The 27623-nt window shown below is 42.8% G+C and overlaps 1 protein-coding gene across 3 annotated transcripts in view; it reads right to left on the bottom strand.

Moving 5' to 3' along the window:
• SGMS1 (sphingomyelin synthase 1) overlaps positions 1-18960 on the bottom strand; it is a 1534398-nt gene extending 1515438 nt beyond the window's left edge. For all 3 annotated transcript variants that reach the window (XM_069611296.1, XM_069611295.1, XM_069611298.1), the window contains exon 1: positions 18811-18960. The gene's annotated coding sequence lies outside the window, so the exon portion shown is untranslated. The remainder of the gene's footprint in view (positions 1-18810) is intronic.
• Between the last annotated feature and the right edge of the window lie 8663 nt (positions 18961-27623).

Raw genomic sequence — 27623 nt, 5'->3', positions numbered from 1 at the left:
CAAACCTTCGAGCCCCTTCACGATTGACCAAAGACTCTTACAAACCGCAACCTCAAATACAGAATACAAATGTCACTGCTCCAATCTTGAACAGCACTGACGCAGCTAGTGAAGCTCCAGCTACAACCGCCCAAGTAAAAGCCGGAGATCAGGGTGTGCAACCTCCTGAGTCCGTCTCTGTGTCATTACCGAACGAACAAGCCAATTGTTTTAATCCAAAACTGACTTCCGAAATATCTGCGGCCTAATTTGGAATTTTTGAAGGTTCGGCAAAAATCGATAAAGGTCCCCACGAGGCAAGTTCAAACAACTCAGCAATCGAAACGAAGCCAGTTACTGCCTGGGAAAAAACTGCCAGATCCCAAGAAACGTGTTCAGCAATCGAAGTCACAGAAATGTATCAGAAACGTGACTCCTGATATTAGAGCAGGCCTATTCAGAAGAACAGAACAGTCAAAATCTGACACCAAAAAAACTGTTCAAGAAGTAAATAATCTGAGTGGATCAGGCCGTCTTGTCGCTCCAGTAAGTAAGAGACAAAGAGTTGACTCAGACAGCGAAAGTCTCTTGAGCAAGTCTTCGGGATCAGTAATTGACATATGTAACTTTTCTACTTACTCTGACGAAGTTACAGCCGATCAATCTATCATCCCCGCTATCGCGGTCCCCGATGACACTCAGCAAGAGCCTCCACACAGGTTAAATCCAAGAGCGGGGCAGGAGATAAATTACAAGAACAGGCCGACAAAGTCAGGGGGCTGTTCAAACCTGCCTATGCGGCTAAACCCAAAAAATTCCCCGAGTTCATGTAAAAAAGCAGGTTCGATACCTTTCGAACGTCTCCTCATCTTTGAGATCTGAAGCAAGTTCTTTAAACTGCAAATTGAAATTACAAAATCTAAATCAGGAAGATCACGACCTGAACCTGAACCGCAAAAACATACTGAAACTATTTTCTTGCATTCCATCACTCAGAACGATTTTGTCTGAAGACATACGAATAGTAGAGTACACTAATGCAAAGTGTTGCGACCAGGTTCTGCTACACATCTATTCAGTATCAGTCCGAAACACAATTCTGAATGCATCAGAGGAATTGTTAATGTTTGGATTTGACATATCGGCAGAACCGACGAGCTTCAGGTCCGACACGCAGGAGTCCTATTCAAAAGACAGCTTTCAAGGGACGCAAGAACGACGATGTGTCGAGCTTCGCAGAGAAATGGCATTTATAGAAACCTCACGTACAAACCCCAATCATCCAGCAAAAAATGGTAGTCACACTGACATCTCTGGTCGATGTTAGCCATTAGACAACGGTAATAAGTGTATTTGTGAATTCATCTCATGGAATACTAGAGGATTCACCCACTTATTTAACAAGTTTGAGGCTGACCTGCAAAAGGTCTTTGTCATTTGTCTACAAGAGACATGGTTGTGCGAGCCTCCATCTAGGGACGGTTTTTTGACTCTATTAAATCCCGCAATAAAAAATGCAAAGGGGCGACCTTCTTTTGGCTTGGTAATCATGATTAAAATAAATACCAGGTGGCGCCTCGTGGATTCTTCCAGTCCCAATCCATTTGTGCAAAGTGCACTGCTCCAAACCACCAACAAAGACAAAGAAACAAGGACACATTTGCTTATTCTAAATAGCTACTGGAACCCGGCCAAGATAAGCACTAAAAAATTCATAGACTCAACAACAACTTGCATTGATCAGACATTGTTAAATTACAAGAACCTATCAATAATCTGCGCAGGTGACTTAAACTGCTCCTGGTTCAAACACGATCACGTAACCAAGCAGTTTAAATCATTAACACACGATGAAGTAAAAAGTCGGGAGTCGGCATGGAGCCAGGCGCTACGCAATCGAAATAGCAATATGGTAAATGGACAAGTTCCAGGCGACCAACCACCCCAAAAAACTTGGTCATCCGCAAATGCTCAATCAATAATTGAGTACTTTTGGATTTCACAAAGTCTCTTTGAAAACGACATGAGATTATCAATTAGCCCTATGTCAAGTAGTGACCACAATCTTCTTTGGATGGCCTGTATGGTGGAATGGGCAATTGAGCAAAGAAATACGATCCCGTAATATCCGTAAACAGCGGCGGAAATCGGTTGAAGATTGACAGACCAATTATACAGGCAATAAGCCTGAAATTACGGCAGGACACAGAACTGTCTGTAAACTACGTACCCTTGCACTTTGATTTCATCACAGTAAAAGCTGCTGATCACATAATGGGCTCTAAACACAAACACCTTTCATCGTTAATCCTAACACACGCAAAACAGGTGATGAGACGAGACATAAGAACCCTAAGGAAGTCTAGTAAATCTGCCAGCGACGCAATTGCAATCAAAAACGCAATACGAATACGAATACGTCGCCAACAATACCGCAACTGGATGAAATCGCAAAAAATCGATAATAGAGCAAGATAAAGCTGAGCAGCTGGTGAGGCATTTAGTCTACAAGAATTCCCGAGAAATCTGGGCAATTCTGAATGCAGGTAATTCGAAGCACCAGTCATTACCATCAAACGAGATTGATGTTGACTCATGGGAAAAGCACTATGGCAACATTTTTTGCAAAGCACCTAAAGAGGACGCTAGCAAACCGGCACAAGAGTTGACATCTTGGAAACTTCTAATAACAGGGGAAGATATAAGCGTCGCCATACGATCTTTGAAACACTCTCATGCAGCAGGCCCAGATTTAATATCAAATATGATGTTAAAAAAAAGAATGAGGAGCAATGGGCTATTTTCATCGAACTATTGTTCGCCCGTGTGCTTACATCAGCAACGATACCCGACTCCTGGCGTGATGCGATCATTGTGCCAATTTACAAAAAGAGCAATCGGGTGGATCCGACCAACTATCGCCCGATTGCCCTGCTAGACACTATAGGAAAAACCTTTGCCTCTTTCTTATGTCAAAGGTTAGCTGCGTGGTCAATGGCAGAGCAAATCTTTGACATCCGGCAAAAAGGTTTTACAAAAGGCGTGGGGGTGGAGGTGAACCTGGTGCTTCTAAACATCCTCAAATTAGAAAGCCAAAAGGCAAAGACACGATTATTCCTCGCTTTCATAGATCTGAGAGGAACTTTTGACAGCATTAATCGTAATAAACTGTGGCAAAAATTGATAAACTGGAATTGCCCAAGAAACCTCGTCGAGCCAATTAGAGCACTGCATACTCAAACCACCGTCAGCATAAGATTAAACAATCAAGGCACCCTATCCAATAGGATACCAACAAGCATAGGTGTGAAACAGGGATGCCCACTAGCTACTGAACTCTTTAAATTGTTTATCTCTGACATCCCAGCTCATCGCAAAGATGTGCGATGCTTTCCACCAAAATTGAACAACATCGAAATAGGGTGCATAATATACGCTGACGATGTGGTTCTATTGGACAGGACCCAGATAGGACTGCAACGCCAACTATCAAATCTTCACGACTACCTGCATAAAAACGACCTGGAGCTAAACACTGAAAAAACTAAGATCATCATCATCATCGGCCAAGGTCGTTCAAAAAGACATAAAACCTTCAAGTGGAAAATTGATGATAACTGTCTTGATACAGTTGATTCAATTAGATATTTGGGAATTATCTTCAACAACTCAGTCCACGAACATCACTGGAAAATTGACATGGTCAATCGAATGACTCAATTTGGCATCCAGGGACAGCTGTTGAACAGAAGTTATGGCAAGTTTTCGCTAGCACCGGTCTTGATTTTCTACACCCAAAAGGTGGTTCCTGCAATCACCTTCGGTTCAGAATCCGGCTGGAATATAGACGTCTCGTTCTGGCAAAAGTTGGAAGGAATCTTCTGGCGGCCTGTTTTGAAGCTTCCTACCTATATTTCAATGACCCAAATCAGATACACTCCCATGTAATGTAGAAATCTTTAACAATGTGAAAGATGAATTTGTCTCCAATAGCGCCTGCATTCCAAATTTTCTCTGTAACAAGCGAAACAGGGAATTTGAAAGTGGAAACAAATCATGCTGTCGATTCTTGCCACTGTTGATCTCAACCTGAATGACCTGCTGATGAGACCACAACAAGTAAAAAAAAGAAAAAAAAAAAAAAAAAAAACACAAACGAACAACGGTGCTGGATTTCGAATAATGATTCATGTCTTTCAAAGCCGACCACCTTAAACCCTGGAATAGGGGAACACAAGCTAAATGTGACATACTTAAAACTGCCCGCCCTGACATCACTGTGAGCAGTTTTTAAGGTTTCGCTTAAATGCCGTAAAAACAAAAGAAATGATGTGGAACCGTCACTTTAAAGAAGTGAAAGACAACATATGCCGCTTCTGTCACTGTGAAATTGAAACTTCGGAACATCTCCCTCACTAGCTGCAAAGAAACCACTGCCAAATGGATAAAGCACTTGGGAGGCTATATTCAAGTGGACGGCAACAGCCGAGACTGGTGGTCATACGCGGCAGCCGGCCACTGTATAAAATTAAGCTGCATCGTAGTTGATTAAATGGACTCTTTACGACTCGACACAAACTTCAATTGAAACACATGTTTCATCCAGGATGTTCGAAGCCGGCTCAAAGCGACGGTTACAGTACCATGGAACTCAGTTTTGGGAACTTTTTTTGTAATTAAAGTCCGCTGTCACAATGTTCGCATTGAGGCATGGCGGACTGGTGTTTCAATAAAAAAAAAAAAAGGAGGATTTCTTTTGAGCGCAATCCCATTCAAGCATCCCCATTACAAACTCAATGAGCTTGACTCCTCAATAAAGTTGCATTTTTGATTATGCACCGTGGATGTGTGTTTGTGTGTTTCTTCCTCACTATTTTCTATTATGTACATAATCTGTTCTCAAATCTCAAACCTGACTCAAACAAAACGGCTGGGAAAATGACTCCCACCAGTGGAATGCAAAATGTGGAGTGCATTCAAAGGCCCCAAACATAAGTCCCTTTTACATGAAAGCAGGATTTTTCAATACTGACCCCAAAAACTGCTTCAAATGTGTATCTGCAGTTTAATTGTGAAAATATACCACTGCTAACAGGAAAAATGTCAGGGAAAAAGACATGGTGTGCGTTGACAAAAAGTAGTGTATATTATGTTTCACATACCAAATACCAGTGACATTTGAAAGGCACTTTGTTTTCATGGAAAAATGTCAGCCCAAGGCAAACACTTTTTGCTGGCTTATGGCCAACTTCAAAAGGAAATCCCCCACTGCCAGTGTGGATGTTACATATCCCCATCTAATTACCAACTGCAATAAAGCATCCTGCTGAAGGTGTCGAAAACCAGTGTTCACCAGACTGGCTGGCTCTGAAGGCAGTTACTGCAGAACACGTTTCCCTTGGCTGGAGCATAACCAAAATGTGTGAAAATGGAGGCAACCAACTTCAGAGAGCAAGCTGCAAACACAGAAAATAATACAAACTCTGGTTACAGGCTGACCCTGAATGCAGGGGAATGGCCATTTGTCCTACATAAAGATTCACAATTAATTTAAAAGGACTACTATAATGTAGGCCTTTTTCTCAGCAACGTTAAGTCGTACTGATTATATGTATGTGTTATTTTTTATGTAAATTCCAGGCGATTATAGAGATTCATGCACCTGCAACTCTGGGAACTGTAATGGCCATCTAAGATGGGTTTCTGGCTGATCTGAAAAGGTTCCAAATATGAGAGGTGGTGAATGGGTGGACGGAAAAATTAGGAATATGGGTAATAAATTACATATTCATACCCATTATGCTTTTAGTGAAAATGGCAAGAAATTGCCAGACAGTCGCGCAACATGGTGCAGACCCAGCTGTTTGATTAAATGCCCCACGATTAGCTAAAAAGGTATATATATATATATATATATATATATATATATATATATATATATATATTTTGGCCATTACTAGTAAATCACAAAATGTTTGACACAAATTGTTTTTGCAAAAAATGGGAAAGGAGAACAAATGGTGATTACAAATGGGAATTACCCAATGTTGCTCCAGACCCCTAAACCAATCCTGACTGGGAGGCTGGGTTTGGGAGGAGAGAGAAGGGTAACTGTCCAGTCCTAGTTGGGTGACCTCTTGCAGGGTACTTCCCCAAGATTGTAAAATTGGTGGGGTCATTGCTGCTATATAAAGGGGGACTGGAAGAGCTGAAGAAAATCATCATCCGACAGCTGTAAGGAAACACCAGAGGAGATTGCTGAGAGTGCATTTGCATGGAGCTGTAGATTTCTAGGAAGGCCTAAAAGCTGACTGGGTTCTGTGGTGGCAAGCGGGAGGCCATCTTTGAGAGTGGAGCGACCAGACCCCTGACCTATCTTTCCAGAGTGTCCTGAGATGTAGCTGGTTTTCCTGAACTTTAAACATAGGCTTTCTATGTAAGTAGAACCGAGCCCTGGAAAACCAAAAGGTGGGAGGGGGGGGGTCTGCTTGCCATTAATCCTTTCCCTTTATAGTTGGTGGGGGAGCAAAACTGTGTAGATCCTTGGCCTATTAATTTAATTAATTCCACATTTGGCAGAACACTGCGGGGTGAATTTTGTTAAAATTCTAAATTTACAAAGCTCACTTCCTAGTGTGCGCTGAAAATTATAGCCTTTAATTTACTTGGGTAATCCTTTTTGTCCTGCTGACCCTGACTTCGAGGAAGAGGGGTGTCTTTGTTCTTAAATAAGTCCAACCTTTAAATCCAGCTTCCCCAACACATGCCTGTCAGTGGAGGGGGGTCTGAAATCCAAAATTCCCCAAATCCTTCGGCTTTTTCTGTCTGGCTTCCCCAACACAGACCAAAGTAGGGAGGGTCTGCAAAACAAACCGCTAAATCACAACCAAAAGTGTGGGCAAAATCATAATTGCCATATGTATTTGTGCCAATCTTGAAATAATACTGCTAGCCTTTTAAGTGCACAGGAAAATCAAAATTGCACAACACTACATTTATACTTGTTTTGGTTATTGATGAGATTTATTATTTCTTGAATGAAATTAGTAGAAAGTGAAGAATTGTGATTGTGTTCTTTTCAACTCACTTTTGTGATTTATTTATGCTGAGAGAAGTTGATTTTGTTGTGCCACGGATAAAGTGGTGTTTGACATTTTCTTATGAATTTCTATATTTCCTGTACACCAGCGTGGTTCTTGGCTCATTGTTAGCTCAAGGGTAGGGATCCACGAGGCATGATATGTGTCTGAAGTGGGGCTAAAGAAAATAATCTGTTAAACAGTTTGTTGTGTAACACCTTGATTGGGGAGGGAAGGAACTCCCCGTGCTGAGGGTGGCTTCTCAATAAACCATTACAAATACAATCATTTTGTATTTAGTACAGGTTATGTAGAGGTGTGAAAAGTGGCGTCTGAGGTTTTGTGAATAATTGGCTTCGGTGAATTTTGATGGTTTGTGCTTTATTAACATTAGTTATGAAGTTGTATTCTTGTAGTCAATGAGACAGAAAATGTATCTACACTTTAAATATACAGAAACAATGTTTTTGAATATAAAAAGATGTACTATATGTACACATTTATAGACATTCTCGTTAGATAGATGCATGTATGCATGCATGGGAAATAATTTGTGGCACGATAAGTGTATTGAAAGTTATTTACCTTAAAGTTAAAACACATCTAATGCTTGCACCATACCACAATCTGCATGTGATTTCTAAGCACTCTGATAATGGGTGTCATTACCAAACATTATGGCACAGAATAATTTGCCCTCGAAAGAACGAGGGAATGGGTCATCCTCAACAAATTAAAGCGTCTGACCTGTAGGATCAGGGTTCGAAACCGAGATTTGATCATCAAGAGCCAACACCAGCTGCTGGGTATCGGGCAACAGCCTGTAGGGAGGAGGTACCTGAGGGGTGCCAGGAACTGGTACATAGCATGCCACAAATGTAACTTTCACATGAGAGCAAAAAGTAAACTTGCTGTCCATTATGTATCTTCTGTGCTTACAATGTGTTCTAGATGTGCCCTAAATCTTTTTTATAAACATTTTCAAATGCACACATTTAATGTCACATAGTTAGGTTTGTTTGTCACCAGTTGGCCAGGGGAGCTTAAAGTTGGTGTCAAGTAAACCAGGCTCTCCTAGGCCACAAGCAGGAGCTAAATCGCTCCCTGCAATGTCGAACCCTCAGGATAGATGCACATTTCTGCAGCAGGCGCTCATCAGCTAAATTAAAAGATCAATACTGTACCATAACATAATATAAACAGGCATTCATAAGCCCAACAGGTTTGGTTTTTGAATAGGCATGGGACTGTAATTTTCCATGCACTGTCATGGTATACCACAAGATGGCAACAGCTGGAAAATAGTGCTAATAACTTGGGGGTATGGACTGCTCAAAAACAATAAATTCAACAGACCTGTTAGAATCCAATATGCACTCTAGTCGTGGTGCTTGAGGCCCCTTACGATCAATTTAATCACAAAAATATAATTTTACATTAAGAGTTCAATACACTCCATCAAAAATACTAAATGTTAAGAAAAACCTAGCAGATATAATATATACAAATTCAATATCATAAGGTACAACATATACCTAGAGCAGGGGTCTGCAACCTGCAGCTCGTCAGATGTTTTGGACTATGCTCCCATAATTCCTTACCATTGACTACGCTGGCCAGGACTGATGGGATTTATGGTCCAACACATCTTGAGAACAAAAGGTTGCAGAGCTTTAAGAATTTTAAGAGGTTTAAGAATTTCACTTTAACTGATATTACATCAAGATAATCCAGCATTTGTTTAAACAGCGAGGACAAATCCTCAAAACTGTTATACATTGGATTATCTTTACTGCTGAGGACTAGAATGGATGAAGAGATCAGACTTTTAAAGAACACCTTTTATAGTTTAGAGTCAAAAACAATTACAGTCAACATTAGATGTCACTATTAAAACATTTGTTTCTAATTATTGCTGGTACAAGTCTTAAAACATCAGGAAATTCCACAAATATACTTCAGAATATTCTAAGGGGTCGAAATGAAAGCCAGACACAAAGTTGTCATGTTTTTGGTTAAAGACTTTTAGTAACATAAAAAGGTTGGGAAATGCCTCTCTGATCCTGCTCCAAGAGGAATTTCCTACCTAAAACCAAAGGATCTGGCTTTGTCCCGATGTCAAAAACCAAAACCGTCCTTGTGTCCAAAATGTTCTATCCTGACCCTCACAATACAAACTAAATAATAAGGAGAGAAGGGAAATGTATCTAACATGGAATTTGCAAAAGTGGTCATAAATAAAAATATAACCGCTCCAACATAAAAGGTTTCCAAGGTAACAGAACCTTGGTTCCAGAGGGTGGCTCCCTTCCCGTGGATTTGTCAATGGGATGGCAATGTCTTTTGGTTTAACAGTTGTGTGTGTCAGGGGGAGAAAAAATGCTGCTGTTTGTTGATACCTCGATTGCTGTTATAATGCAAAGTATGCAAGATATCAAACTATGGATTTAAGCAACACTAAATCCCATTCTAGACTTGTATTATGTGCCAACAACACAAAGAGACATCCTGCAGAAATAGAACATTATTATTATTCCACATTAGAAAATTGGTAAATGTAAAACAAAGGAGCGCAAAGCAGACATTGATCCATACGCTGACAGGGGAGAGTGAACAACTGAGCAAGGAGTGAGCACAAATTCTTGTTCAGTGACGGTGGTGTTAAGAAAGCCACCTACGCTCCCTTGTGATTATCGCGTTTTGGTGGTGAGATGGGCAGGTAGAGCCACCTTCATCAGGGCATAATTTCGAGGATGCTGTGAGGAGAGAAAGGGGGTAGGGGGAGTAAATGAATACATGGGCTGTGGGGGAAGTTGTGACACATAAACAAAGGGCTGAGTCTAATGAAAAGGAAATAAAGGTAAAATTGGGTTTGCAGGCAATCAGGCCCCCCCCCCTTAGGCGTAAATAGTTCTTACCGTGAGGGGAGAGCCAAAGCTCCTAGAGTTGGATCCTGGTTCCCTCTGGAGCGGCTGGCGCTGCAGTGTCGAACTCAGTAGATAAACTGTCGTGGAGAAACCGGTTGGTGCTGCAGATTTGTGATGCATATGTGTTTATAAATCTACAAACACCCCATCGGGTGACATGCAGGGAGGAAGGAAACACACAGGTACTGTGTTTGGGTGACGTCCAAACCTCCAAAATTCCATATTGTCAAACATTCAGAAAAAAAACTTTTTTTATATTAGGTTAGAGGTCTTCATAAGTGACTGACCATGTATATCTTTCTCAAATTCCATTTATATCTAATTTGTGGAAAAGGTAGAAAGCCTTCTTGGCATGGGCTGTGTTCCCTTAATGGCAGGAAAGTCCTTGGGGCTGATTTAAGCATTACCGCTGTAGTTTCGGCCGAGCCGGTCTGTGAGTGAGAAAACAGACAGAGGCCATGATAAGAATCACTGGTGAGTGAAAAGAAACGGACTAACGTCCCGCTGTGGCAAGGGGACAAAAAAAAACTGTTGTCTACAAAAACAAAAACAAAAAAACGCAGGTTCGTGTGGCCGTTACCTGCTCGTTGGGTTATGCATATTCCACACATGCTGCCGTCCGCTGGAAACAGGTCTTCAGGCAGAGGACCGTACTTCAAAGTCGCAGCATTTTGAGCTCCCAGGGCTAGTGCAAATGCTCGAAATAGAACGAGCGTGTTGGTTGCCGTGGGTAACTGTACCTAACACTGCTGTTGCTTGGATACAGAAAGAAACTGAGTAGAATGTCCGATTGCATGGACGGGTGAGCCGCTGAGCAGCAAACCGGAAGGGAGGTAAGTTCATACTCCTGGTGAGTGTTTGTGCAGGGGCCAATCCCTGCACTCCTGTCACACCGCTCCTGGTTGCAGTCCATGTCGAACCGTTAAGGAAGGATAAGAGGAAGCCGCGCGATTTCAGGAAATGAAACGGCAGCAAACTGTAAATCCGAGAAACGCGTACATCAAACACCAGTGCTACAGATGAGAGCAACCGGGCTCCCGTTGCCATTCCTGGATTCATAGCTCAGATACCACTGTGCCATATTACTTCTAATGTAAGGTAATATGTAAGTGGTTTCAATCCAGCACACACCCAAGTCACGCCTAGCATGTAGTGCGCAAATGAAACCCTCCTTATTTATTTTCTCTATAAGTTCAATATTCTGAACGATATACCACTCATATCACACCCTTCTCCTGAGACCCCGCCCCCGGTCACACTGAACCAGGAATCAAGCTGGTTTGCAAAGATAAATATTTATGTATTTCGAATTTAGATCACAATTTTAATAGGTAAACAACAACCACCAATGGGGTGACAGGACACTAAATAATGTCTTTAATGCACTCGGAGTCAAATAATGAACACAAAAACAAATGCAGCACAGAAAAGAAGACTGTTGTGTTGATTTGGAACAGATAGCACTATGGTTAGAGGTTCCACCTACAACACCCCTCAAGCCCCCATTAGGAAAATTAAATAGATGTGAGGAGAGAGCAGGTATTCAGGAATAACACAAATCAAAACAGAATGTCACTCCCACCTTCCCCCTTCAAACACAAGAGAAAAACGGAATTGACTTTTCAACTGTCAAGATGGCTTTGAAATTATCTTTGGAATTGGCTGAGCAAAAACACCAAATGTGGTCATAAATACTTAAATTATTATAAATTCCTATGGGAGCCTCTTTGAACAGATGCAAACAATCACAAGCAATGGTTTAGTCAGAAGAAAACATTTGAAATCTCAAATTCCAAGTGGGAAATTATTTAAAGCTACTTAAAACGTGTAAAATATCTCAGAAGGTCAAATCGCGGCAAATTTTTCCTTATGCGATTTTCGCTATAACGGGCCAATCGCACTGAGGTTTAGGGTTCTATGGATAGCTAAGGATGCTAGGTACAAGTAGGAGTTGACATTTTGCTTCTATCATAAAAACTGAAGGAGTTAGAGATTTTAGTAAGAGTCGTTTTTGCAAAATAGGCGCAAGAATGGAAAATAGAAATTGGGAATTTAGAAATGACAGATAGCTTTTCTTATACTATATCAAGCACTACAAAAAAGAGAATGCCACAAAGGAATCAATCATTCACAGCCGCTCATAACAATTCATGTGTGATACTCTATTTTCTGTTTGGTTTGGGAATAACTTTTCTTACTCAGATCAATAAGAATTTAGGGTTTAGTAACACAGATGAAAGAAAAGTCAGCGCAAAGATAGTTCTAGCAATACTATGGTTCTGACTAAAAGATGGGATGGGTTTGAGATTGGGATCATACAATGCAGATATATTATGGGTCACAGTTCAACTATTAATACTTACAGAATAAGTTATTAAATGGGACCGTCAGTTCTGGTCATGGATTGGGTCTGTCAAGGAAGGACAGCACATCAGGCACGGGACTGGATCAGCTAGGCCGGTCACCGGATTTGCACAAGTTCTGGCCTTCTTGTTTGTGGGAATTTCAAATCAGCTGGATAGCGAGTTCCTCAGTCAAGCCCGGTGGTAGCAAGCCCAAGAGTTTCAGGATACTGGTTTAAAAGGCCTTCCCACACCACAGCGCTTGACTGAGTTGTGAGAAAACATTTGAGAATTTAGGCCTTGCTGGAAGTAAATAGTTCTCTACTGTTGGCAAGAGTCTTGGCATCTGGATCTAGAAGGATGTTAAAGCTGGATGTAGAATGCTGGATCAGAGTGCTTCATCGGAATCAGGACAGTGAGTGAATCAGTGAGTCCATATGTGTTGTCAGCTGTCTCTATCCTTTCAAATGACATCACAAAATGAGTGTATGGGCCGGCTTAACTAAGCGTGCCCCTGTGAGCTGGAATTGGATCAAAACCTCATCTCTGCCTTGCATCTGAGTGATTGGATCAAGGCCGGATGATGTCACATTTTATGGTTTGCTTTACAGTCCTTAGAACCCTCCCTTTAGCCACTGGTCTCAAAATCGGATTTTATCCTAAATACCTATTTCTACCTTGGTAACCTCTACACAAATCGCACACAAAGATTCCATATTTTATGTAGTAGCTGTTCCTCAAAATCTTGCAGCTGTGGGATCTTGTTTCACCTTTCTACAGAATGTTGTCCTTTTTGCCATGAGCACAATTTCCAAACTTTCTGCAACTTTTCACAAATGTGTGCGTTTACCATAGGGATGTGTGTGTAAAGTTTCATAATGTTAGCATTAACATATTTCACATAAAACCATTATATTGCCATTCTTGTCCAGAATATGTTACCCAGTTCTACCACCTCTTAAAACGTGCAGCCAAAAATTAGATTAACAAATCTCTCCTTTGTATATTTTTCACCACTTTGAATAACAAGTTATGAGTCTTTAAAAAGTGTTCATTGTTCATGCTTAACAGCAAAATGGTCCTGCCCCTTTGTCTCTCCTTGCAGTCCAGGAGTAGCCCCCTCCCTTGGGAAAGCCCTTCCAGGAGCAGTTTACGACCCTTTCACATCTCCGTTTCCTGGGCTGAAGGACCTGCCATTGTTCATTCTCTTTCTGTAGACAAGAGTCTGGCCTAACCCACAATTATCAGTGAGTTTCTGCTGAGAGAATTTCCCTCCCCTTGGGAGAAACCTGTTTATCCACTTCTTGCAGCTCAGCCAGGCTAATTTATTCTTAACATTTAAAGTCCAGCAGAAACCAAATGTGTTGCATCAAACGTAAATACATTACTTTCTTAGATTTAAATCTGTGGGACCAAAAACACAACTGAGATCTGTATTCCTTTTGGCAACAATCATTTTATGTTTGCTAACCCTGCAGACTTTTAGTTTAGATACTTTAAAGTTTCATCAGGAGCTCATCTGACAGCTGTCATCCACAGGTAGCCCATTGTACAGCACACAGATTTTGACAGGAGCTGTCAGTTTACAGACAATCCAGTTTGTCTGAGAAAATGTTTTGCTCTTTACACTTTAGGACTTTGTATATTCGCCATGCTTCATTAGATTACATATATTTTAGCGCCAAGCAAGATTTTGAATGTTGAGAAGTGTTGTGTATAGGTATTTTGGAGTTTTTAGCAACAAAGCAAATGTCATGTAAAGGCACATTTTGGATTTTCACTTGCAAAGTGCTGCTTCTCCCTCTGCACTCGGTTTGCTGGTCATGGAGTCCACTGGCACATTTTCTGCAGTGTGTGCTCTATCCCACCACATGCACCATGGGTGGCAGGTTGTGCATCCGTCTTTCTTTGTGTTTAAACACACGGTTTTGGAGGTTTTAGGTCACACAAATGTTTTGCAGCCATTGTTGCTGTTTCTTGCACCATAACTATCAGAGTAATGCCGCATAAGTTAGAGGAGTGGGTCAATACATCCCACAGATGGCATGTGTGTACTGAGACCTGAGCACACATGGGGATAAGGAAAAAATTATGTATGTGTCCGGATGCAGTATGCAATTACTGGCATCGGGTATATAAAAATATGGTGTTTGCTAACCTCTGCACTCAAAAAAAGGAGACAAGGTAATCGGCCCTACACGTGTAGATAAACATATGGGTGAGCCTTAATCTCACTGGTAGGTCAGGGGCCGTTTTCTGAGTGACAGCTACTGAGGAGTGTCCCTCTTTGGTGAGAAATGGTTATACTGCGGGAGGTGAATATTGCTCATTCAGGCCCTTTCCCACGCTCTCCAATCTGTGGATCCGTCTACATTCCAACCTCTTTGAACAGCCTTATAATGAGTTTAGGTTGTGGCAAGTCCTCGTCCAGGGGTGGTCCCATATTGTTTGGTGCATGTAAAGACCTTTCAAAGGCATTTGATACAATGAGTAGGGAACACCTCTCTGAAACAAGTTAAAACAATGGGGCTTGCCTATGTCCCTATTGGCAGTAATTGTGAACCTCTATGATGGTCAAATAGGAATTAAATTAAATTTTTAACGCTAAAGAGAAATGTTTATGATTGAACGGATAAGTGAAATTTATATATTTTTTAAAATATTATCACATGTATGAACTTGTCTATACAAATAGGTTGGTTAACAAAGAGGGGTTTGTTCTGCCGTGTAACATTATAGGAGCGGGACTACTTTCTGACTCTAGTAGGCCCAAGTAATTTCTATTGTGTCCAGGGAAATACAAAAACACTGTAAATGTGAAAATGTACATGAAGTAGTTCAGACAGAAATAGGTATTATATACAGCTTGTAAGTTTATTTTGCTGCTGGGTGCATTTAGTAAATCATGCATCTGTATTGTTGGTCCACGTGTTAGGTCACCCTCCAGCCTGGCTACAGACAACCAAGAATTTTCCCATTTAATGTGTTTGTTTTGGGTTGTCTCGCATCTGAACACACGATAATCACTTGTCACTAATGGTGATGGTTACTTTGTTCTTTGTTTTATTGCATTCTGCCAATTAATTTGGCCATCATAATGATGTGTGGACAGGGCTAAGACTGTGCTCTAACCTCCTGCACACCAAGTATCTCTGAATGAAAAATTTGTTTTGCATTTTTGTTGGCTCTCGGTACAAACAGTCTTGTATCAACAATACGGATGCACATTAGAGATAACCGACTGGCTAGCTCCCTGCACCAGGTGCTAATTATGTTATGGATTCAAACTAATGCCACACATATTTGGAGCATGAGTGAGATATGATGCTATTCATTTCAGTTTGCAATTGGACATTGAGTGTTTATGCTCTAAACATACCTAGGCACATGCAGGGCGACGTAGGTTTAGGAGATGTGAGTTGATCATATCTCCTAAACTAACCCCAACGAGTAACTTTTGATGAACAACATTAGAAGAAGGGGGTGGGTGGGCACTTTAAATTCCCTCATGCACTATGCTAGGATTTTAAATCTGCCAGCAAGACTCCTACGTTATATGTCGACCAACGTTGCTGTTACTTTTAATGTATTACTGAGCATTCAAATTATAAACCACGCATTTTACTCCCAAATGTAGAACAGAGATTGACTCCTCCCTGCATGGGACGCATGACGCTCAGGCTGCCTCTCAGACAATTTAATACTAAAAGACAAGTCTGCTGTATATAGGTCATCTTACAGTATATTTATTATAACAGAACAAAACTTATTAACGAGTCGTTCCCATGTATGGTGTACACAGCAGATCTAACCACGTGTAAAACTTTTCATTTTTTATCAAGGCAAGGGCATGTCTGAAACAATTGCATGGGAAAAAATGAACATTTTTCAAAGTATGCATTGGCTGCAAAACCTCCTTTACATTGTTTTAGTGCATCTTTGCACCCACAGCCAGACGAATCCTGTCAACATCATGTCACATTTTTATTATTCTCGCACTAATTCTTCGGTGATCTTCCAGAAACCCACTAACAGCTTTCATAGTGGCATTGTTCGGTGGATTAGGCATAACCACATAGTATTGAGACACAGTGACCAAGAGAAAGAGCCATGTTGCCATTCTCTGCCTACATGCTTGGCTAATCAATTGGGCTCTAAATATGGGTGTCCAACAATAATCCCCAGCGACAAATAGAATGTGTAAATAGATTCTCCCAGACAGGTAAAGTCATGGTAGCCTGTTTGACCCATGATTACCAGGGGTAACATTACATTCAATGTAATGGCACTAGTTATACGCATTGGATATATTATCGGGCCACGACCCAGGTTTGGGTAAACAACACTAAGCGATCAATTTCATACATTTTTGCTATTTATTTAATGGGTACAACAACATTAAAAAATCTCATACAGACCACGCCAGCCCAAAAAAATAGTTAGCTGCTTAAAAAAAATAACTATGGGACTTTGATAGCTGGGTATTCATACTCATGCAGGGTTATTATACCAGCAAGTAAAGCAGTTCAATGAATTAATTCTCTCCGCCACTATTTGTGTGTAACCTGCGATTAGACTGAATCCTGATAACACCGAGTCAGTCCTTCACCCATCCGGATCCATACAATACCTTTTATGTGTGTTATAAATACACTGAGTATCAGCACCAAAAAACAGTTCCGTTGGTGTTGTGCGCCACCTTAAAAACGGTTAATAACAATCTAATCAACAACATGTGTCCAAAGCTGAAAATAATTTGCTTATTTGATTTAGTTTATGTAAAAGGTGTTCTTTAAATTATTACACGTATACGGTGTCACATAACAAAAACAGGTTTTCGTATAACAGCTTACACTAAACCGTAAAACGATGAGCAAGTGCAAAAAACAGGATAAATACCGTGTAGATACTAGAGGCCAATGAGTGCTTTGAAAGTTGTACCAATATAAAGTAACCATACCGAAGTACAAGACTTATACGAGTAAAAAGACGAGTTTGGGGAATATTGTGGAGGGTCAAGGCGAAAGTGAAGAAGTTAAAAAGAAGGCATTACAACGTGATTCAGTCGTTTGCATCTAGGGCATAGAAATAGCATTTACTACTGTATGTGACATCTCCACGAATAGAATGTGACTGTGCCAGAGGGGAACATGACTGCACAACAATTAGGAGTATGGGACCAAAACACATTAATAATAATTCAGATAAAGTCAACAGAAAAAAAGAAAAGGTTATTAAAATCACAGCAACGGAACGTGTCTTAACCTTCTTCATGTATGTAAGCTGAATAAAAATCTCTCATAACATCCCACTTACTACGTTGGAAAATCTCCCCTTGAAACCGGAACGTCAAACATTCACTTAAAACAGAGACGCGCATACCTGGCTATGGCTGGCCATGTTTCATAATATTACACATATGACACAGTTCGGTTACAAAACAGTGGTGGCTTCCACTGCACACGCACGACGGCGAGGGCCGTGTTTCGAACCGGCCACTCACTCCTTGTGAAACAGGAGGCTGGGAGCCGTCTCTTTGACTCGCGGAGGATGTGACGACCTGTGGATTACTGAGCGATCCGGTATCACTGGGCGGAAAATATAGGGACCTCAGAAGCATCTAGGTGCGTGCAAGAGAAAAACAGACGGGCAGGGCAGATCGGGTGTACCCTTATTTCTGATAGATAAGAGACGGGTTTAGTGATGGCACCACACACACACACGAGAGGCGGACATCATGGCACTTGTCCGTGTGTACATTACGCTCTGGCCTTATACTTGGCGCCCACTACAAACCTACAGGGGGCGAGCAGGCCTGCAATAATCAGTGGGGTTGACTACCCGCTTCCCACAAGAGACGAACAGCCGCTACCCTTCCACAACCAACAGCGAGAGGTGCTCGGACTGAAAAGATGGGGAGGAACTGTTGCTTGTCGAGGGGGAGGACGCGGCCAGGGCACAGAAATAATTAAACGCCGCTTTCCCCGAGTGACACTGCCGCTACAAATTGACAAACCGCCCGAAATAGGTGTTCATCGTGTGCTGTTTCCAGCGCCTGCTGTCACCTGCAGGAACCCCCATCCCCGCTATCTCCTGCGCCCTGCACACACAGGCGTGTTTTGGTGGGTGGGAAAGGGGCGTCTCTGGCAGAAATGCTTCTTGCTGTACACACAACTCCTCCCGACAGCGAGCAGGAGTGCGCTCCTGCTCGTCTGAGGGGCACCCGGGCACAGCTACAGGGGGAGGGAGATTCAGGCTACACCGCCAGGTCCCTGTTGCACCTCCTCCCCGGCTATTGCAAGCCCCCGCGTTGCAGCGTTCCCCTCCCTGTTGCGCCGATACTTCCTCTCCTCCTTCTCCCGACATCACTACATGCTCCCGATCCCTGGCAGTGGATGGGGCTGCACCTTCCACCACTGAGCAGGACATGGGGGGGTGTAGGGGGGTGAAGACATGCCAGTCTGCGCGACTCCGGGTACTCACAGTTTTGGAGGTGTATGCTGGCTCATCCCTGAACAAGAAGCCAGAGCCCTGACCAGCGTCTTTCTCTTCCTAGTCCAAGTGTGATCCGTTAAAGCAGGAGTGCTGCCCCCGCCTGCAGCGCGCATCCAATCCAGCGAGCGATCAGGCCGCTGCCGTGCTGCTGTACCACGGACAGCCGGCAGGGGCCTCTCATAGTAAGTGATCCCAGTGTAATATCACTTTATGGGATTCGTCAGAAGACCCACCATTCGCGTTACTGAGCATGCGCTCGGCGAAATACGCATGCCCAGTAGCAGAAACAAGTTGCATGTTCTTATCAGGTGCCTCTTTTGACCCGCGAAGCTAGGCACGTTGCCGAACGCTCAAGCCTTTTTTGAAGTTACCAAGCAGAGGAAGTCAGGTGCGATGAACGTTATTTTGGAGGGTGGTTAAGGCCTGCTGGGACAGATGCCACACTGAAGCATGCAGGTCAATATTTAGGAATCGACGAGAAGTCTGACAAAAAAATGAGGCATTTGCGTTGCCTGTGGCGGAAATAGGATTATTTTAGGAGTGAGAAAATGTGTGGTTAGGTCAGGGGTGTTTCCAGCATTGCAAATCTCCTAATTTGCATATGGATTGCAACAACAGAAATGACTTCACAGAAAAGGACATTCCAAGGAGCATCAGCAGTCTTTGATTCTTGGAGGCACCATGGAAGCGACTTTAGAATAAGTTGCCATAAGTAAGCCAAGTGGCAAATAACTTTGTGGTGCAAAATACCTAAATTGCACTATTATTCATGCAGCAACTCTATAGTCAGGCTTTTTTTTTTTAAATAACAGCATGAAATATTAGCATAAACTCTGAAGTGAATCACAGAGCTGCAGATAAGACAGTGTGATTAAATGATCTGCCCAGGATCACACACTTTGGTTAATTGGTGAAACCGGGATGTGGACAATTTAAGCAACAGCACATTTTCACAGGTTTACTTGATATTGATATTTATTAAGGTTTACCTTTTCATTTCATGTGCTTCAATAATACTTTATTTAAAGCAATGCCTTTGAAGCAAAGCACATTACATAAGAAACTACCCTTTCATAATTAATGTTACACTATATACATCATTATAAGAATATTCTGACCAATAAGAGGATGGCTTTAGTTTTATTCTCCCCATCCTTAATGTAAAGTCACACTAGCATCATGCCGATTAATGTTAGCCTAATAAATCCCCCTTGGGTAAAGCCATAGTCATTTCATAAAGCCTGCAGCATTATGCACACTTCTCACTGCTGATCACTCCCTCCCATGCACATTTCTAAAGGGACAACATTCCCTGCTAATAGCCACCCTCCCTCCTATCAGTGCCTAATGGCTCACATTAGCTCACAGAGCTTCTTGGGACATTGTCTTGGCAGCGGGACATCTTTCCCGTTCGGAAAGGGTAAGGTGTCCTGCTGCCAGGACAATGAGCAGGAATTGCTCAGCACACATTGTCCTCCCAGCGGGACACCTCTCCCTTTGGGCACCCTTATTGAGGTGCCGAACAAGAGAGGTGTCCCAGTGACAAAAGTCCCGATCAGGCTCTCAAAAGATCCTGTGGGGGGCAGCTTGCCCCCTGGCCTCCTGCCTGGTACGCCACTGGGTTAGATGTATGAAAATATAAATGTGTGGATTGCCTAAAAATAGGATCCAGAGCAAGCCTGTGGATTGCTTTACAATGAGCCCATTGTCCCAAATATATAGTAACGCTTAACAGGGTCATCCCTTACTTTGGTCCCCTGCCCCCATATCCCAGACATAGATGAAATGCTTACTTACCCCTTCATAAAAACTATAGAAATGATGTATTTTTGGAAACAAAAGATCACATTTATTGGAGTCAATCAAACAAATTGGGGGGCGGTCCCAGTGTCCTAAGCAAGGCAATGTCCTAAAGCACATTCTAAGGTAGCTGTTTAGAATTCCCAGGCTTGCAACAAGATTTATTGTCCATGGGTGACATGTGTCACTTCCAGTTTGAAAAGTTTAGGATTTCGCTTCTGGTTAGCAACTGCCAGGCAATGATAGACCCAGGACCACTGCATTCAGTTGATGAGGAGTCTCAACTGTCTGTAAGGGAGTCAGTGCCTGTTGAAGCCCGAACCTGGCTCAAGTGTGGCCATCGGGTACCGCTCACGGCCGAAACCGCAGTGTCTAAGCTCCTCAATGGCTAGGACCGCCCGTAACTCCGCCTGTGACAGAAAAAGAAAAATTAGCAACAAAATTACAAAATCTATGAACAGAAGCAATTGTTAACACATTGTAACTTTCCCTCGAGACAGAAAAATACAAATTTGCAACACAATTACACAATCTATGAACAGAAGCAATTATTAGCACATCACAAAATGAACTCAATTTCTCAACTGCACCCCAGCCTTATGAGTACTCCATGAGCCCAGAGTTGGATACGGCCGGTCCAAGGAACGCCCCTTCCTCCTCCCTCAGGATAGGTGAGGCATTGTATAAACCCGGGGGTGGGAAGGCCAAAGGGGCGGCCCGCTATACAGGCCTTCCCTAGCGCCCCCTCCGGGGGGGCTCCCCTGATGCTATTCAATGCAGTCAGGTGTCACCATGGAAATCAAGTATGTAAACAAACTGTGATGCATTGAATTTCTGGTCAATACGATTCCCAGCTGTCAGAGATTTATAATAAAATTGATGCCTAGAATAAATAAAGTGACAAAGGCCACCCTGGCACAGCAAGGGGAATATGATATACTCGCTTTGACATTTACCAGAGATTTCTGAGTCTTGCTTGCTGTTACACTTAAAAGGGATGCCTGTTAGATTGCATAGCAGGCCCAAATGTTGTAAATTAACTGTGAACTACCTTTATTTCCAATAATGAACCATGCTACATGCGAAAGGCAGGTACAGAATTCAAGTATTTTTTTTCAGGGAATACTGAAGACATTTAATTAAAAGCTTATAATTAGTTTATTCACATGCAAATAGCACATGTAAAGATGATGGCATTACAGCAAAAGTTGTATTCTAGTCAATGTGAGAATTAATATTTAAAGTGTTCCTTTATTCTGCCATGTTAGTAATTCATCTCAAACTATATTGTTTGAAGGGGTAGTTGGGTGAGAAATGTCATTGGCCCAGTCGAGCAGGCATGTATTTTAGAGCATACATCAAGCGTTCTTAAAAAAAATCCAGTGCAATTTACCCACATTTTTCTCACTTTACCACATGCAAAAACGACTGGTTGGGTACCGCCATCTTGTGCTAATCTTATCTGTTGAGCCATCACCGTAAGTTCAAGTGCCCTTGCACACTAATTCAGATCACCCGTCCCTAACACTGACATCAATAGATGCTCACAATGAGCTCCACCTATTTTAATGCTGATAGAGTGCAGCATAGTCAAATGTACCCTGTCATAACCAACGTCATAACATTATCTAACACACATCCAGGAACATAAACACACACATATCTACAACAGATGCAAAACGATAAAAACAGTTCAATTTGAAGAAAATAGCAATAGTCGGGAGTGTAACAAGTACTTAATTTTGACATACCTTGAAAAGAGGTCATTAAGTCCACGAAAATAGGGGTAATATTTTCCAGTAGAGTTTATAGCTAGCGAACATCTCATTTTTTGTTTAACTGTGAATGGTGATCTTATAATACTGATTTCATTTATCAATCAATTAATCCCAGTCGTTGCATTCTTCACAGAAAGTTATTATCTTCCATCACTGATTTCTGATTGAGGCACATGGCGTACCATTACAGAGAAGAAATTAGTGGTTTAAATTTCAAATGCAACACTTTCACATCCGCACATTTTCAGAATCTAGAGGCTGCCTTGTTGCTTCATATTATTCCAACTACAAAGGGACAGATTGGTGTCTGGCGATCGTCCCCGATAATGGTTATCACAGGTGCGTTGTTGATCATTATTGCCCAATTATGGTTGAAGAAGCTGTTGACTGGTAAACTGTACCCATGATAGGCGCACTCGGTAGATTATAACAATGGCAAATCGAGAATGCAAAAATATATTTCAGTACCCAATTTATAATTGTATATACACAGTACACATTTTGTTAACTATCAATTTAAGTTACAATTGGCAAATACAATGTCTATTATTTGCGTCAAATTGAACATTAATCCGTCACAATGTAAATCATGTAGCATACAGCACACTTGCCATCCTCACTTGCATAAATATTATTTAAACCTTTGCTTACATTATGTCCTGTGTTTCCATTCCCCCTATGTGACAGATGGTCAACCACTTTGAAAGACAGATCTCAGTAATAAAAACGTAACATTCCCACATAAACTTTCAATATAGTAAATCTTATCACTTCTTTGTGGATTTTCAACACATTTGGCTTTCAAACTGTTAGTTCAGTGGATTCAAGGACACATAACAATGCAACCCTTCATCCAGTGTTCACAGTTTTCTCAGAATAAGTTCCTTTTGGGAACACATGCCACAAAATTGAACAATATTAATGGCAAGCTGTGCAGTGAAAAACAACGAAATATTTCAAGTATCCCGCATATGAAAATATTTACTTCCATTTGAATGGTATCAATGCGCCTGGTCCCCCAACATTTACGTATTCTTTCAGAGAGGACCCTAGGTGAGTTGCAGACAGGCTCGGATTTCCCTACACTTCAATAGGGCAATGGCCGAAAAATAATAATAATAATAGTGTGGAGCAGATCTTTTGGCCAAAGTGGACCACTTCTTTTCTGAAATAAACAGAATTCGAATACAAAAGCAGTGTTGTAATATATAGAGATGGCACGGACGGACCGGGAAGGGAGAGCGGGAGGGGTGATTTCATGCCAGGCTGGGTAGACTGTTGCAGTTAGGGCAACAAGTGCAATGAGCATCAATAAAAAGAAAGTCATATTTGTGGACCAAACCCCAATAGGTCTGCAAAGACGCATAGTGGAATTTAAGACCTACTTAAGTAAAAACCACCTGAAAGTCAACGTGAAAAAATCTATGATCCTAATAATGCAGTCGGCTCATGGACCCAAAACCTTAAAAAAAAAGGATTTACTTGGTCACTGGACAAGCAACCTTTGGAAATAGTTGACTCAACAGTTTACCTTGGGGTCCAAATAAATAAAAACATCAATGAGCAGGGACAACAGAATTTCATCAAAGAAAAGCTGATAAAACTCTCTAACCAAGCTCGCGCCCTTCATCGACGTTACAGAACCTTTTCAATGATGCCACTAATCTTATTTTACAAACAAAAGGTCGAGGCTAGCATAACATATGGGGCAGAATCCTTGCTAAATCTCCACTGGAAAACGTGGGGGGTGCTTGAGGCATTTTTCTGGAGAAGGGTGCTCAGGCTTCCAAACTGCCTCCCTGTATCGATAATAAGGCACAAATTGATACTGAAATCGATGAAGTCAATAGTGCTGTGGAAGTCACTCTCGTTGTTTCGGAAGTGTATCCTAGACAAACCCTCCATCTCATTTGAACTGTTGGCAAATAAAGAGGTAAGAAATGCAGATCCGCACTTCAGTGCTTGGAAACAGAATTGCTCTGAAATCCTAGAACACTACAATATCAAAATTGACACGCTGAAAGAAAACCCTGAGAAAGCGAAGAAAAACATACAGGAAAAAGACTGGGAAGTTACGGACAATTTAAAGAGGCAGAATACAAACTGTCACAACATCATCTGGGAACGAAAGGCATTGAATGATCCTCCACCGTACCTGCGAAGGTTTCCCTCATCGAAATATAGGGATCTCTTGATGAGATGCAGGTTAAACATCCTGCCAACTAGGGAGGTACACTATTTAAGGAAACAAATTCCAGTGGAAAAGGCTAGCTGTCGATTCTGCAATGACCGAGATATGCGGGAATCAATAAAACATTGGATACTTTCTTGTCCTTCATTAAACACTCAAAGGAACCTATAACTGGGAGAGTGGGTGATCAATATAAACATGACAACGGACGAGGAATACTGGGAAAGAATTTGGCACCCTGGAAGCACTAAGATTCGTAGAATCGATCCTAAAGGGACTAAATGAGGGCAATGATGAACTCCGAGAGCAGGGCGGCCCCTTGTAAGGAGGGTGGGGTTTGGGAAAGGATATTGACTGTCTTGTTAAAGGTTGAACATTTTCTATATAACCAATAAAAAAAAGTTTACATCAATAAAGTTCCAGCATGCCTCGAATGAGTGGAGTTTGGAAAGGCTTACTGGCTTCTGTGTATACCTATTCCAGCAGTCATATTGATTTCTGCATTGATGCATGCACGCCTGGTTGTCCTTCACTTGTGGGCCTCCACAGTAAGATCTAAATGTGCAAAGGCCACAGGTGCATGTTCATAGTGCACATTAGCAAGACATATTCCTTCGCTCGTTATTTCAATGTTAGCTAACACTGCGCCACATAAACCTTTGGTCTATTGCTATCTGCAGCGACTTATCATGATTCCTACTTTCCAGCGAGAATAGACTTAATTTATTTTATTAATTTATTGTTTATTTGTAATGCGCCTATGCAAAATATGGTGTTTCAAGGTGCCACAAGACAAACAAGGTGGATGGCGGGGAATGATCATGCAAGAGCAGTAACTAGAAGTGCAGGGGGCAGGGAGTAGGAAGGGTGGAGGTGTAGGTCGGGGCAGAAGGGAAAATGCTAGTGTGGGAGGGAGGAGCGGGGCTAGAGGAGGTATACAAGTGCAGGGGTGAGGAGGAGGGGCAGAAGAGGGCCAATGGGGCTAGGCAAGTGCTAAGGGGAGGCCAGGTGGGCAAGTGCCAGGGGAAGAAGGGAGTGAGGACCAAATGTGAAGCGTGTGGACATGGGTGGACCAGGCACGGCAGGGATGCACACCCCACCAGGCTTGTCAGGAGAAAGTGGCTCACAAGGGCAAGTGCAGGTTGTTGGGGGGACAGGAAGACAAGGTGCTGGGCTATACTGGGTGAGGAGGGCCTGGTACCCTGTGGGCCACAGAAGGGACCATGCAGCCAGTCATTGCGACAGAGGGGGGCATTAGCAGGGGGGTGGGTGAAGAAGAGAAAAGTTGGGTCTTGAGAATCTTCTGGAACTTAAGCAGATCAGGCAGAAGCATGAGAGGTCAAAAACAAAAAGTGTGTACCTGTAAAAAGTCCCTAGTCTTCCAGGTAATAATACAGAGAGGAGTATAAAGCACATGGACTAGTAGACGGAGGATGACCACACAAAACACTCTTCACTGCTTAATTTATATTTCAAGTCTTGTTTCTTTTTATTATTATTTTTCTTCATATTTCTAAAAAATCATTAAGGGGTAATTCATAGAATTCAGCGCACAGTGTGTACGTGCGAATCCCTGCGCCATCCGCGTGCGCCAAAATACATTTCCGCGCACAGCGTATTCATGGATTCCAGCCACACAGTGGCGCAGCGACCCTGCAGCAGCGCCAGTTACGCCCCCAAGAACGCCCCTTGCGCAGGGAAAAGGCATCAAAATCCCCAATCCAGCGCAAAGGGCTGTGCTAACCCTGTACCAGCACGGCAAGCGGGGTACGTGTATCACTGGGGTGCGCGGGAAGTTCTTCACGTTATTTCAGTTGGGTACGTGTATTTCAGGGGTGCGCAGGAAGTTCCACACGCGATTCCATCAGGGTACGTGTACATCAGGGGTGCGCGGGAAGTTTCACACGTGAATTCAGCAGGGTACGTGTATATCAGGGGTGCGCTGGAAGTTCCACACGCAAATGTCCTGGGTACGTGTATTTCGGGGTGCGCGGAAACTTACACACATGAATTCAGCAGGGTACCTGTATTACTGGGGTGCGCGGGAAGTTTCACACGCGATTGGCCCTGTGCGAGCATGGTACGTGTATTTCAGGGGTGCGCAGGAAGTTTCACACACGATTCCATCAGGGTACCTGTATATCAGGGGTGCGCTGGAAGTTCCACACGCAAATGTCCTGGGTACGTGTATTTCGGGGTGCGCGGAAACTTACACACGTGAATTCAGCAGGGTACCTGTATTACTGGGGTGCGCGGGAAGTTTCACACGCGATTGGCCCTGTGCGAGCGTGATAAGTGTATTTCAGGGGTGCGCAGGAAGTTTCACACGCGATTCCATCAGGGTACGTGTATATCAGGGGTGCGCTGGAAGTTCCACACGCGAATGTCCTGGGTACGTGTATTTCGGGGTGCGCGAAAACTTACACACATGAATTCAGCAGGGTACCTGTATTACTGGGGTGCGCTGGAAGTTCCACACGTGAATGTCCTGGGTACGTGTATCTTGGGGTGCGCGGGAAGTTTCACACGCGATATCAGCAGGGTACGTGTATTTCAGGGGTGCGCTGGAAGTTCCACACGCGAATGTCCTGGGTACGTGTATCTTGGGGTGCGCGGGAAGTTTCACACGCGATATCAGCAGGGTACGTGTATTTCAGGGGTGTGCTGGAAGTTCCACACGCGAATGTCCTGGGTACGTGTATTTCAGGGTGCGCGGAAACTTACACACGTGAATTCAGCAGGGTACCTGTATTACTGGGGTGCGCTGGAAGTTCCACACGTGAATGTCCTGGGTACGTGTATCTTGGGGTGCGCGGGAAGTTTCACACGTGATATCAGCAGGGTACGTGTATTTCAGGGGTTCCGTGGAGTACTACACGTGAATTGGCCGTGTGGGTCCTCCCAGGTGTTCGCTCCACAACCTCCACGACCCCTGCAGGCAGCCCACACCACGGGGGACTAGCCTGCACCCCCACTCATGTCCCCCAGCACCCCCACCCCCCAGCATTGTGGGGCACCCACCACCAGGCCCC

Source organism: Ambystoma mexicanum, chromosome 8 (assembly GCF_040938575.1).
Source record: "Ambystoma mexicanum isolate Mex_15411 chromosome 8, UKY_AmexF1_1, whole genome shotgun sequence".
NCBI classification, from domain to species: domain Eukaryota; kingdom Metazoa; phylum Chordata; class Amphibia; order Caudata; family Ambystomatidae; genus Ambystoma; species Ambystoma mexicanum.
The sequence above is the reverse complement of the archived record's forward strand: the minus strand, read 5'-3'. Positions and strand labels throughout refer to the sequence as shown.